Source organism: Anomaloglossus baeobatrachus, chromosome 1, assembly GCF_048569485.1.
Source record: "Anomaloglossus baeobatrachus isolate aAnoBae1 chromosome 1, aAnoBae1.hap1, whole genome shotgun sequence".
Taxonomy (NCBI): Eukaryota; Metazoa; Chordata; class Amphibia; order Anura; family Aromobatidae; genus Anomaloglossus; species Anomaloglossus baeobatrachus.
The window spans coordinates 328,228,467-328,240,432 of NC_134353.1; positions in this window are offsets into that span (position 1 = coordinate 328,228,467).

The window sequence follows — 11,966 nt, forward strand, 5'->3', positions numbered from 1 at the left end:
GGTCAGTATGAGTTCGTAGATACCAAACATTTATAGTTTTACTTTAATAACTTCTAAATGGTTAAAAAAAAATCACAAATTTGTGAAAAAAAAGATTTGCGCTTTTGTTGCTATTTTCCGAGACCTGCAGTGTTTTAATCTTTCGGGATCTGGGGCTCAGTCATGCTGACGTTTTTAATTATACTATGTTTGGATAGACGTAATGTTTTTATCTCCTCCTATCACGGTTTTTGTCAGTTTTCTGCCAGGAGATGCAAGTCTGTGAGCTCAATCAAGTCAATCAGGTGAGGTCGCTCAATTCAATGAGATCACCTGAGGTCAGGTTACCTACGATCACAGGTGGGGGACCATGAGAACCTCCAGCTGTGAAAGCAATTAACCTGAGTGATGTCACCGCTCATCGTGTGGCTCCGTTTCTGTCTGAAGCTCACAGCGAGCAGTCATGTTCTATGCCCGAATGCTGTGCTGTTAGTAATGTAGCAGAGTTGGATTTGTCATGGGACCTCATGTGGATTACATCGGGGGTTATTTCATTTGAAATAAAGGATTTCTTCTGCTTTCGTCTTTAACTTTTTCCTATCCAATAACATTTCCTGTTCTGCCCATTGAAACCATTGGCTGTCAAAAATAGCACTATGCGCGAAGTCCTGCCTGCTATGCTTAGAAAAGGGACTTTTTACTCAGTGGCCCGCTAGAAAAGACTTAGGACAGTAAAATGTGTATGAATCATTGATGTCCCCTGCCAGGGGACAAAGTGTAATGATAGTCCTGGGAGTGGACCCACTGGACCGTGCACCAGACTCACCTGTGGTGCCGCCTCGAGCGAACCCCTATACAGGGACTGTCGGGCGTAACCCCAGAGGGTCTAGATGCACGGAAGCCGGGATCAGCAGGATTCACAGGATAAAGTCTTATAGATACAGGATCCGATCTGAACCAGGTTAACGGGATCAGGCAGAAGTCCAGAACCGAAGAGTGGTGCAGGTTACAGGGATTAGGCTGAAGTCCAGAACTGAAGGCTGTTGCAGGTTAACGGGATCAGGCTGAAGTCCAGAACCGAAGGCTGGTGCAGGTTAATGGGATGAGGCTGAAGTCCAGAACCGAAGGCTGGTGCAGGTTACAGGGATCAGGCTGGAGTGTGTGCACGGTACTCAGGATCTCCAGCAAAGACATGTAAATAGCAACACAGCCCAATCAGTGACACATCACCGAATTCAGTGTTTTAACCTCTACAGCATGCTGTCCTCATATTACATAGCAAAAACCTGCTGACATGACAGATTCCTTTAAAATCCAAAAGCGTATTTGTCGAATAAGCCATACCGTGGAACACATGAATAAGCCATATCGTGGAACACATCATACAAAAATAGAAAAAAAAAATCCTCATTGGACAGGGAATAGATGCACTAGACATCAAAACAAGGTTATTTCAAATTTGTACTAGATCAGAATGCTCTTTATTATCAGATATCTTGTACAACACAAAGCATCTAATTTTTAAATATGAGCACCATTAATATTTGTTTCCACTCTTCTTTTTCCTGGTAAATTAGAGCAGGAGCTTTGAGCAGCTTTATTTTTTTGCTTTGTAGCATGTTGAATTGTTTTTAGTAATGTCCTTTGCGTTTCCTGTTTAACAATCATTTAGGCTTTTTCAAAACAAAATCTTGGCTCTAAATAAAAGAGACTGGTCCTAAATGTGTGGTTTATCTTTAGAACATTGGAAGCTCTTTCCTGAGATATTTATTTTCATGGGTAAACAAGAAAGGGTTTTTCTGCACATAAGTGCACATGGGACAACATAACAAAAAGTTACTAATTAAACATAAATACTGGTTAAGGCCCCCTTCACACGTCCGTGAAACACGTGCTTGTTTGTTCCGTTTCCGTATATACCGGAGACACGGACAAACATGCACCAATGTTAATCTATGATTGTGGTCACACGTGCGTTATTTCATTATGTCCGTGTGTGCGTGTCCGTGATCCGTATGTGTTTGCGTTTTGCACGGATGCATGTCCGTTATCTGCACGGAGCACACACACGTGGACACAATGAAAGTCTATGGGTATGTGCACACACGTTAGTAAACACGTATGCATCTACCTATTGTCCGTGTCCGTTTGGTGTTTTTATTTCTAGTGATGTCGGCCATTCTTTCTATTTCTGTGTATGTCGATCAATCTCCCTGAGTCCGTCGGTCGGTCTCTCTGTCTCTCTGTTGGTCTCTCTGTCTGTCTGTCCCTCTCTCACAGTCTGTCGGTCAGTTTCCCCCCCTCTCTCATACTTACCGTTCCCCGATCACCGGCGCGGCGCTGCACGGCATTCACACTGCTGCGGCGGCTTTTACTATTTTGAAAAAGCCGGCCGCTCATTAAACAATCTCGTATTACCTGCCTTCCCCGCCCACCGGCGCCTATGATTGGTTGCAGTGAGACATGCCCCCACGCTGAGTGACAGGTGTCTCACTGCACCCAATCACAGCAGCCGGTGGGCGTGTCTATACTGTGTAGTAAAATAAATAAATAAATAATTTAAAAAAAAACGGCGTGCGGTCCCCCCCCAATTTTAATGCCAGCCAGATAAAGCCATATGGCTGAAGGCTGGTATTCTCAGGATGGGGAGCTCCACGTTATGGGGAGCCCCCACCCTAACAATATCAGTCAGCAGCCGCCCAGAATTGCCGCATACATTAGATGCGACAGTTCTGGGACTGTACCCGGCTCTTCCCGATTTACCCTGGTGCTTTGGCAAATCGGGGTAATAAGGAGTTAATGGCAGCCCATAGCTGCCACTAAATCCTAGATTAATCATGTTAGGCGTCTCCCCGAGATACCTTCCATGATTAATCTGTAAGTTACAGTAAATAAACACACACACCCGAACAATCCTTTATTAGAAATAAAAAACACAAACATATACCCTGGTTCAACAATTTAATCAGCCCGAAAAACCCCTCCATGTCCGGTGTCATCCAGGATGGTCCAGCGTTGCTTCCAACTCTGCTGCATGGAGGTGACCGGAGCAGCAGAATACACCGCCGCTCTTGTCAACTCCACACAGCAAATGAAGGCAATAGCGCGATCTGCTGAGCTGTCACTGAGGTTACCTGGATCCAGTGGTGGCCGCGAGTAACCTCAGTGACAGCTCAGCTGATCGCGCGGCTGTCTTCATTTGCTGCGTGGAGCTGACAGGAGTGGCTGTGTCTTCTGCAGCTTCGGTCACCTCCATGCAGCACAGCTGGAAGCGACGCTGGACCATCCTGGATTCCGCCGGACATGGAGGGCTTTTTCGGGCTGATTAAATTGTTGAACCAGGGTATATGTTTGTGTTTTTTATTTCTAATAAAGAATTTTTTCAAGTGTGTGTGTTTATTTACTGTAATTTACAGATTAATCATGAAGGGAATCTCGGGGAGACGCCTGACATGATTAATCTAGGATTTAGTGGCAGCTATGGACTGCCAATAACTCCTTATTACCCCGATTTGCCAAAGCACCAGGGCAAATCGGGAAGAGCCGGGTACAGTCCCAGAACTGTCGCATCTAATGTATGCGGCAATTCTGGGCGGCTGCTGATTGATATTGTTAGGGTGGGGGGTTCCCCATAACGTGGAGCTCCCCATCCTGAGAATACCAGCCTTCAGCCGTATGGCTTTATCTGGCTGGTATTAAAATTGGGGGGAACCGCACGCCGTTTTTTTTAATTATTTATTTATTTATTTTACTGCACAGTATAGACACGCCCACCGGCTGCTGTGATTGGGTGCAGTGAGACACCTGTCACTCAGCGTGGGGGCGTGTCTCACTGCAACCAATCATAGGCGCCGGTGGGCGGGGAAAGCAGGTTATACGAGATTGTTTAATGAGCGGCCGGCTTTTTCAAAATAGTAAAAGCCGCCACAGCAGTGTGAATGCCGTGCAGCGCCGCGCTGGTGATCGGGGATCGGTGAGTATGAGAGAGGGGGGGAAACTTCAGTCACTCGGGGGATTAGCGGTCAGCGGTGAATCCTTCACAGGTGACCGCTAATCAATACTCGACACAGACAGAGCCGCGGTATGAGGATGAAGTCGGGTGAAGTTCACCCGAGTTCATTCTCATCGCGCAACTCTGTCGGCTGTCAGCCGACATTTATAAACGACATTGTGCATCACACACACGGACATTCCACACGACATTCCACGTACACATACACGTTCTTTCCACACGCACAGACGGACGTTCTACACACAAACACGGCTAGCATACGCAATTCACACAGATGCCACACGGACCATAAAAACGGACACAAAAACGGGACACGGACCCGAAAAACGGCCCGTAACACACGTGCGTGTTTTTCACGGACGTGTGAAGGGGGCCTAAAAGAAACTTCTTCATTGTGACCATTCTTCCTAATGGATAATTGGTTAGCTGCTCTATGAGCAAAGTTTTTGCTCTTGGCTTGGACACAAAACTAATTTAGAAATTTTTTGGGGCGGGGGAGGGGACCGGGCTCGATGGGCCATATGACAGGATTGCTTTCTCTGAGTCACGGTATGGCACCCACACAAGACTGCACTGTACCTTCTGATTTATATTTGTTCACTTGGTCATCTCATTATTTCAGTTTGTACTTTGAACATGTAGGGATTTCATTTGCCATTAAGGAGTTTCCATGTACGTAAGAAGTAAAATATAGAATAAAGGGCTTATGCAATGCATCTTTAGTTACAAATGTGGTTATTGTTTATTGTATAGTGATATTTTGGTCCAAGTACAAAGTATTTTTCAAACTACTCTTACAAAAAGCCCGAAGCAGCCAACTGTATATTCTTTATCGAAAAAATATAATAACAATGTTCCCCAAAAAGTGGAAAATGTATGGTCCTGTGTGTCTATATATAATTGGTTATATTTTATAACGCTTGCTTTTTTCTATTTCATAAAGACTTTCATGTTTTTTCTCTAAATATAATGCTACCTAAATATCCATTGCTGTTAAAATTTTTTATCAAATCATACACCATAAATGTGGCTTCTAGTTTTATTGGAATTATAAAATAAAGTATTCTTATATGTAGCCTGAAGTGACGATAGATCTCCTCATACACACTTTAAGGCCTCTTTCACACGTTCGTGAAAATCACGCATGTTTTTCACGGACGTGTCAAAGGTGCGTATTGTCCTCCGTGTGCCGTGTTTATGGCACACGTGTGTTCTCCGTGTGTTATTCATGATAACACACGGAGAACAGGAACTTTCTGCTCACCTGTCCCTGGCGTTGCTGTCCGTGATGCTGATCTTCGGTCTCCAGTCTTGCCGCCTCCCCGCTGCTGCTGCTTATGTCCGCAGTGGAGTGAATATTCAATGATCATAATGAGCGGGGGTAGGAAGCAAGTGCCAGCAGCGGCAGAGACGTCAATGATGGAGAAGTTGAGTATAGATTTTTTTTTTTTACAAACACGTGTGTTTTCTCCGGTGCGTGTCACACGGATCATGTCTGTGCGGTCCGTGTGCGGGCCGTGTGACACCTGTGATGCCGGAGAAAAATGGACATATCTACGTGTGGAGCACGCGGGCAAACGTATGCTCCACATGGACACACGGTCCATAGCAAAACACGCATGGGTCTACATGTGCCCGTGTCTCCGGCACGTGAGGAAACAGACCAAACACGTACCAGAGACACGGACGTGTGAAGGGGGCCTTAATAGCACAAAAGTGACACTGGAGGAAAAGGAAGGCATAGACTTTTTGAGAAGTATTACTGTACTGAACTCCCTGAAAAAGCAGCATAAGATTCGGCAAATATAAAATATAGTGTAGCAGTAGGATACAAAAAAATGGGCATAATACACATTTAAATTTGAAGAAGACCTGTCACAAAATAATAAATGGGAAGTTAATGAGATAATGCTCCAATTTTATTACTTTCTCTTTATGTTTCTCTTTGTCTTATGGCCAGTGTGAACATGGTCTCACAAGTACCATGTATACCATCTCATACTCCGGCTCACTTTTTTGTTTTTATGTAGTTTTTTTGTATTCAGTACAAACAGGGAGTGGCCCCCTTCTCAGCGAGCTGGACATTTCATTCTGTGAATCCCCCTGACTGTGTGTGTCCTGTTGGGACCTGGTCGCTCTCAGCCCTTAGCCACATTGAGGCCTATTTTAGACCCATGGTAAGGTTTTAATATTAGAGAGTGTAGGTACTATCCCAACTGGGTACACCTTGGCGTTGGTGGGATAGCTTTATGCTTTTTTTGATCAAAAACAATGTTTACTAAGTACCCTATGTTTATATGCACTATGCTTTTATTTAGTTACAGCAGGGTATGTTTTCACAATTTTTTCCTTGGTTTCTCTTTGTCTCATGGCCAGTGTGAACATGGTCTCACAAGTACCATGTATACCATCTCATACTCCGGCTCACTTTTTTGTTTTTATGTAGTTTTTTTGTATTCAGTACAAACAGGGAGTGGCCCCCTTCTCAGCGAGCTGGACATTTCATTCTGTGAATCCCCCTGACTGTGTGTGTCCTGTTGGGATCCGATCGCTCTCAGCCCTTAGCCACATTGAGGCCTATTTTAGACCCATGGTAAGGTTTTAATATTAGAGAGTGTAGGTACTATCCCAACTGGGTACACCTTGGCGTTGGTGGGATAGCTTTATGCTTTTTTTGATCAAAAACAGTGTTTACTAAGTACCCCATGTTTATATGCACTATGCTTTTATTTAGTTACAGCAGGGTATGTTTTCACAATTTTTTCCTTGGTATCTCTTTGTCTCATGGCCAGTGTGAACATGGTCTCACAAGTACCATGTATATCATCTCATACTCCGGCTCACTTTTTGTTTTTGTTTTTGTTTCCAATTTTATTACTGTTGCTCCCTTGAGTATGCTATTGTTGTTGTTTTTTATTAATTCGCCATATAGTTCCAGAGATATAGGCCTTTTTATTTAGTGTTTCATTTATGGTATTTAGCAAGGGGGCGGTGCACAAAGGGTAATAATGCAGAGCAGCCTAAAGACAGCCCCCAGATAATCCTGTGAGCCACACCCCCTTGTATAGTAGTGGAACTAGAGTTGGATGGGCCTTGGTGCAAGATTTGGACCTGCCTTCCACCATCCACATGTTGGCCAGGTGTATGACCTCTTGGAGCATTCTAAATCCTATAAAGACATGTGTTGCCCCCCCATTATGTAGTAATATTCCCCATCCTGTACCATTGTCCGCTATCCTGGGCACTTTCCAGATATACAGCATATCCCCCAGATATATCATGGACTCAGACTAAGAGCGAGTAGCTCGAAACGCGTACCATCTGTATGAGGAGTCCAAGAGGACTTTTATATTTTTTGGGATGTGATGTTCATCACCCTATGTTTTTAATGAATTTTGAATAAAGATATTATTTTTTATTTACCTGGACGTGGATGCTGGATATTTTTGCTCCCCCAGTATATCCCCCATCCTGGGCCCTTCCAGTTACATATGTTACACATCCTGGTGTATATCTCTCCCATCCTAGAATATGTATCCCACATCCTGGGCCACTTCCAGGAATATATGTCCTCCAACCTGGGCACCTTCAAATCATACATGTCCCCCATCTTGGGCCTTATCCAAGTATCAGTGTCCCATTCATAATATATATGTCCTCCTTCCTGGGCCTTCCTAGTCTATAGGTCCCCCATCCTGGTAAATGTGTCCCCCATCCTGATATACTGTATATGTCCCCCATCCTGGGCCTCATGCTGGTGTATATATATCCCCAGTCCTGTTATATATGTCCCCCATCCTAGTAAATGTGTCCCCCATCCTAAGATATATGTCCCCCATCCTGGTAAATATGTCCTCTATCCTGGGTTCCTTCCTGGCATGTGTGTCCCCCATCCTAGAATATGTGTCCTCCATTCTGGTATACTGTATGTAGTTACCTCTTTTGTAAGACACCCAAATTAATTAGACAACTATCCCAAAAGATCTTTAATGGGCTGTATGGGATATTCTTTCATTAATTCATCATCAATTAGGCAGGTAAAAGGTCTGGAGCTGATTCCAGGTGTGGCATTTGCATTTGGAAGATGTCCAAGGAGCTCCCAATGGAAGAGAAACGGACCATCATTAGGCCAAAAAAAGAAGACATTCATCAAAGAGATAGCAGAAATGTTAGGACTGGCCAAATCAACATTTTGGTACATTAAAACACCACTCCAACTTTTGGTGATTTAAATGTAAGCACCCTGCTGACTGTCTTATAATTAGGCTCTGGTGTTTTAATGCTTTTCTGGTGCTGCTCCGTTCCTGCAGCGCAGTCTTGTGACTAGCCAGAATATACATCACAAGAGCTCAATGTACTGTAAGTCTAACGAAAGCCAGAGTGAGACTCTCATAGAGTTGTATTGATTTGTGACCTTTGGTGCACTCCATGAAACACTGGAACTGCTTGCAGGTCACACATCACTGGAGCCTCACAGGAGCGACGGCGGTAACAGATGAGGATGAAACAGGGAGCAGGGAACTTAGATTTAACCCTTTAACAACCTTGGATGTACCTGTACGTCCGAGGCTGTGTCTGTCTGTTTAATTCGGGGTAACACTGGAAGCCCGCATGTTTTCCCGCACATGTCAGCTGATCTGATCAGCCGATTTGTACAGCTAACAGGCACAGGTGGATCTCTGATCCACCCGCGCCTGTTACCGAGTTAAATCTCTGACAGCGGATTTAACATCCTCCAGTAAGTCATGACAGCCAAGAATTATCTGATGACGCCTGTCTCTGTTATGACATAGTCCTGTGAATGCCGGCTGAGTGATGTCATTCACAGTAGATCAACATTTCTGCTGTTCAGAGCAATGCTGAAGCACCACTTTTAACAGCAGAAATGTTAGGACACTGTAAGCCTCGAGTACCCTAAAGAGACTAGTAAAGAGACTAGTAAAATCAATTAAAAGTGTAAAAAAAGTTTTCAAAAATGTGAGAGAATAAAAAAACATAAAAGTTCAAATCACCCCCCTTTTGCCCCATTAAAAATAAAAAAAATTAAAAAAATCTAAAAAATACACTTATTTGGTATCGCCATTTTCAGAGATCTCTGATCTATCAAAATATAAAATAAATTAATCAAGAAAAAAAAGCCAGAATTACTTTTTTTTGTCTCTGTAAAATTGTAATAAGAGGCGACCAAAATAGTGCATGTAACCCAAAATTGTATAATTAAAAATCACTGCTCAAGATGCAATAAATAAGCCATCACACAGCCCCAGATCCCAAAATATGAGAACGTTACGGGTTTTGGAAAATAGTGATAACAGCACAGCACAATTCTTTTTTTTTTTTACAAAGAGGTCATGAAACCACTTGAGAGGAAAATAATAAAGGAAGACCCGACTCAGATAGTCCCGCTCTGCTGCACATGCCAATCAACTGGTGCACTGGTTTTTGGAACTTTGGTAAAAACATTTTACTGCAATGAAACATCCAATCTGGAAAGTGAAGGTATCATTTTATTTGCCATCCTAGCGCCACTTTAAGGTCTTGAAAAGCATCGCAAAGGAGGAAACCCAGCGTTTCGAGACATCCATGCTTCCAGACTTCAGGCAGTCACTGCTTGTAAAGGATTCTACACAAAGTATTATTAAAAATTAACATTTTTTTCTATGGTAAATTTGTTCAATTACTTCTGAGCCTTGAATTGAGGAGGCTTTATCGAAAAATGGGAGCAATTCCAACATATTTTAAATTATATTTTTTTCAACATCTTTAATTAAACCTGAAAGTCCACACTTCATTTGCATCTCAGTTGTTTCATTTTAAATAAAAAATAGCGTCATGGAGAGGCCAAATCACAAAGATTCGGTCACTGTACAAATATTTCTGGACCTAACTTTATCTCTAGAACATCTCTGCTGATGTATGGTGCTTTAAAAAGCAACCAAACACAATTAACAGAATACTCAGGGGAGCAGCAAGAATAAAATAAGAGTGAAAACTGACTACTTTTGACCTGGTGACAGGTCCTCTCTAAGGCCTCTGCCACACTTCCGCAAAAAACACGTACGTGTCTCACTTTCCGGTTTTCGGGTCCGTGTTCCGTTTTTTATGAGCGTTTCTTCGGTACGTGTGACATCCGTGTGATGGCGTATGCTCGCCGTGTGTGCGTGTGAAATATCTGTGTATGTGTGAGATACGTACATGTAATGTCCGTTTGGTGTCCGTTTGAAATGATCCGTGTGTGTTGCAAAATGTCGTTGCTACATACCCGCTGACAGCGACGCGCGATGAGAATGAACTCGGATGAACTTCACCTGACTTCATTGTCATACCACGGCTCTGTCTGTGTGTGGCTTCCTGATTAGCGGTCACCCGTGAAGGACTCACCGGTGACCGTTAATCCCCTGAGTGACTGAAGTTAGTGGCGTGTTTAGCACTGCTATCACTCAGGCTACCTGCGGATAGCTGGATTCCTCCACCTGAGACCGCAACTCACCTGTGACTTCATTGCAGATCGCTCAGCTCACTTCAGTCACTTGGGCGACTTGCTGTCACAGTTGAAGGATCCAGCGGTGGCCGCGAGTAACCTGAGTGACGTCACCTCAGTTGCTGTGTGGAGCTGACAGAGAGCGGTCATGGTATGTATCCGCTCCTGTCACCTTCATGTAGCAGAGCTGAGAGCATCGTGGGACCTCCGTGGATTACGCTGGACCTGGAGGGGTATTTGTGGCTTAATAATGTGGTGAAAGAGGGTGCTTGTTTTTTTGTATTTTTCCAAATAAAGGATTTTTTGGATGTGTGTGTATATTTTCTTTAACTTACAGGTTAATCATGGAAGGTATCTCGGGGAGACGCCTGTCATGATTAACCCCTTATTACCTCGATTGCCAATGCACCAGGGCAATTCGGGATGAGCTGGGTAGAGTCCCGGAACTGTCGCATCTAATTGATGCGGCAATTCCGGGCGGCTGCTGGCTGATATTGTTAGGCTGGGGGGCTCCCCATAACGTGGAGCTCCCCATTCTGAGAATACCAGCCTTCAGCCGTGTGGCTTTACCCTGGCTGGTTTCAAAATTGGGGGGGACCGCACGTTGTTTTTGTTTATTTATTTATTTTACTGCTTGATATAGACACGCCCACCGGTGTCTGTGATTGGTTGCAGTGAGACATCTGTCACTCAGCGTGGGGGCGTGTCTGACTACAACCAATCATAGGCGCCGGTGGGCGGGGAGAGCAGTGAATACGGGATTGAATAATGAACGGCCGGCATTTTCAAAATATTAAAACCCGACGGAGGTTTTTATCAGCTGTGCAGCACAGCACTGGTGATCGGAAATTGGTGAGTATGCGAGAGGGGGAGAGACTGACCGACGGACAGAGAGAGGGACAGACAGAGAGACAGACAGACAGACAGAGCGACCATCTGACAGAGAAAGATACCGACCGAGAGAGGGAGATTGACCGACATCGCTTCCAGAATTAAATTAAAAAACGCAAACGGACGGTACGGGTAGCACACGGACATGCTACGTGTCACATACATGCAGACACGGACCCATTGACTTTAGTGGGTCCGTGCCTGCGTGATGCCGGAGAAAAACGGACAAAGGACACGGACACAACCGTGTGGTTTTACATGTGTGTGCCTGTTACCATAGGGTAACATTGGTGTACGTGTCTCCGTGCCGACGGTACGTGCAAAAACGTACCAAACACGTAAAGGCGGCACAGATGTGTGTCGGAGGCCTAAAGGGTTAAATTAGCTATGATATGGAAAGTTCTCCAGGGACTAGTTCCTACCCATTGAGTTGAAATGAAAACTGGTGAACAGATTTGTGAACCTTTTACATTTTCTGCTTTGATGTCTGGAACAGAAATGACAGTTTATTATGATCACAAGAATAATTCACGGTACACTCAATAGGTCAAACAGAAGTTAAGAACTTTAGTGGTACATGTGGTGCATTCATATAAGACAGAC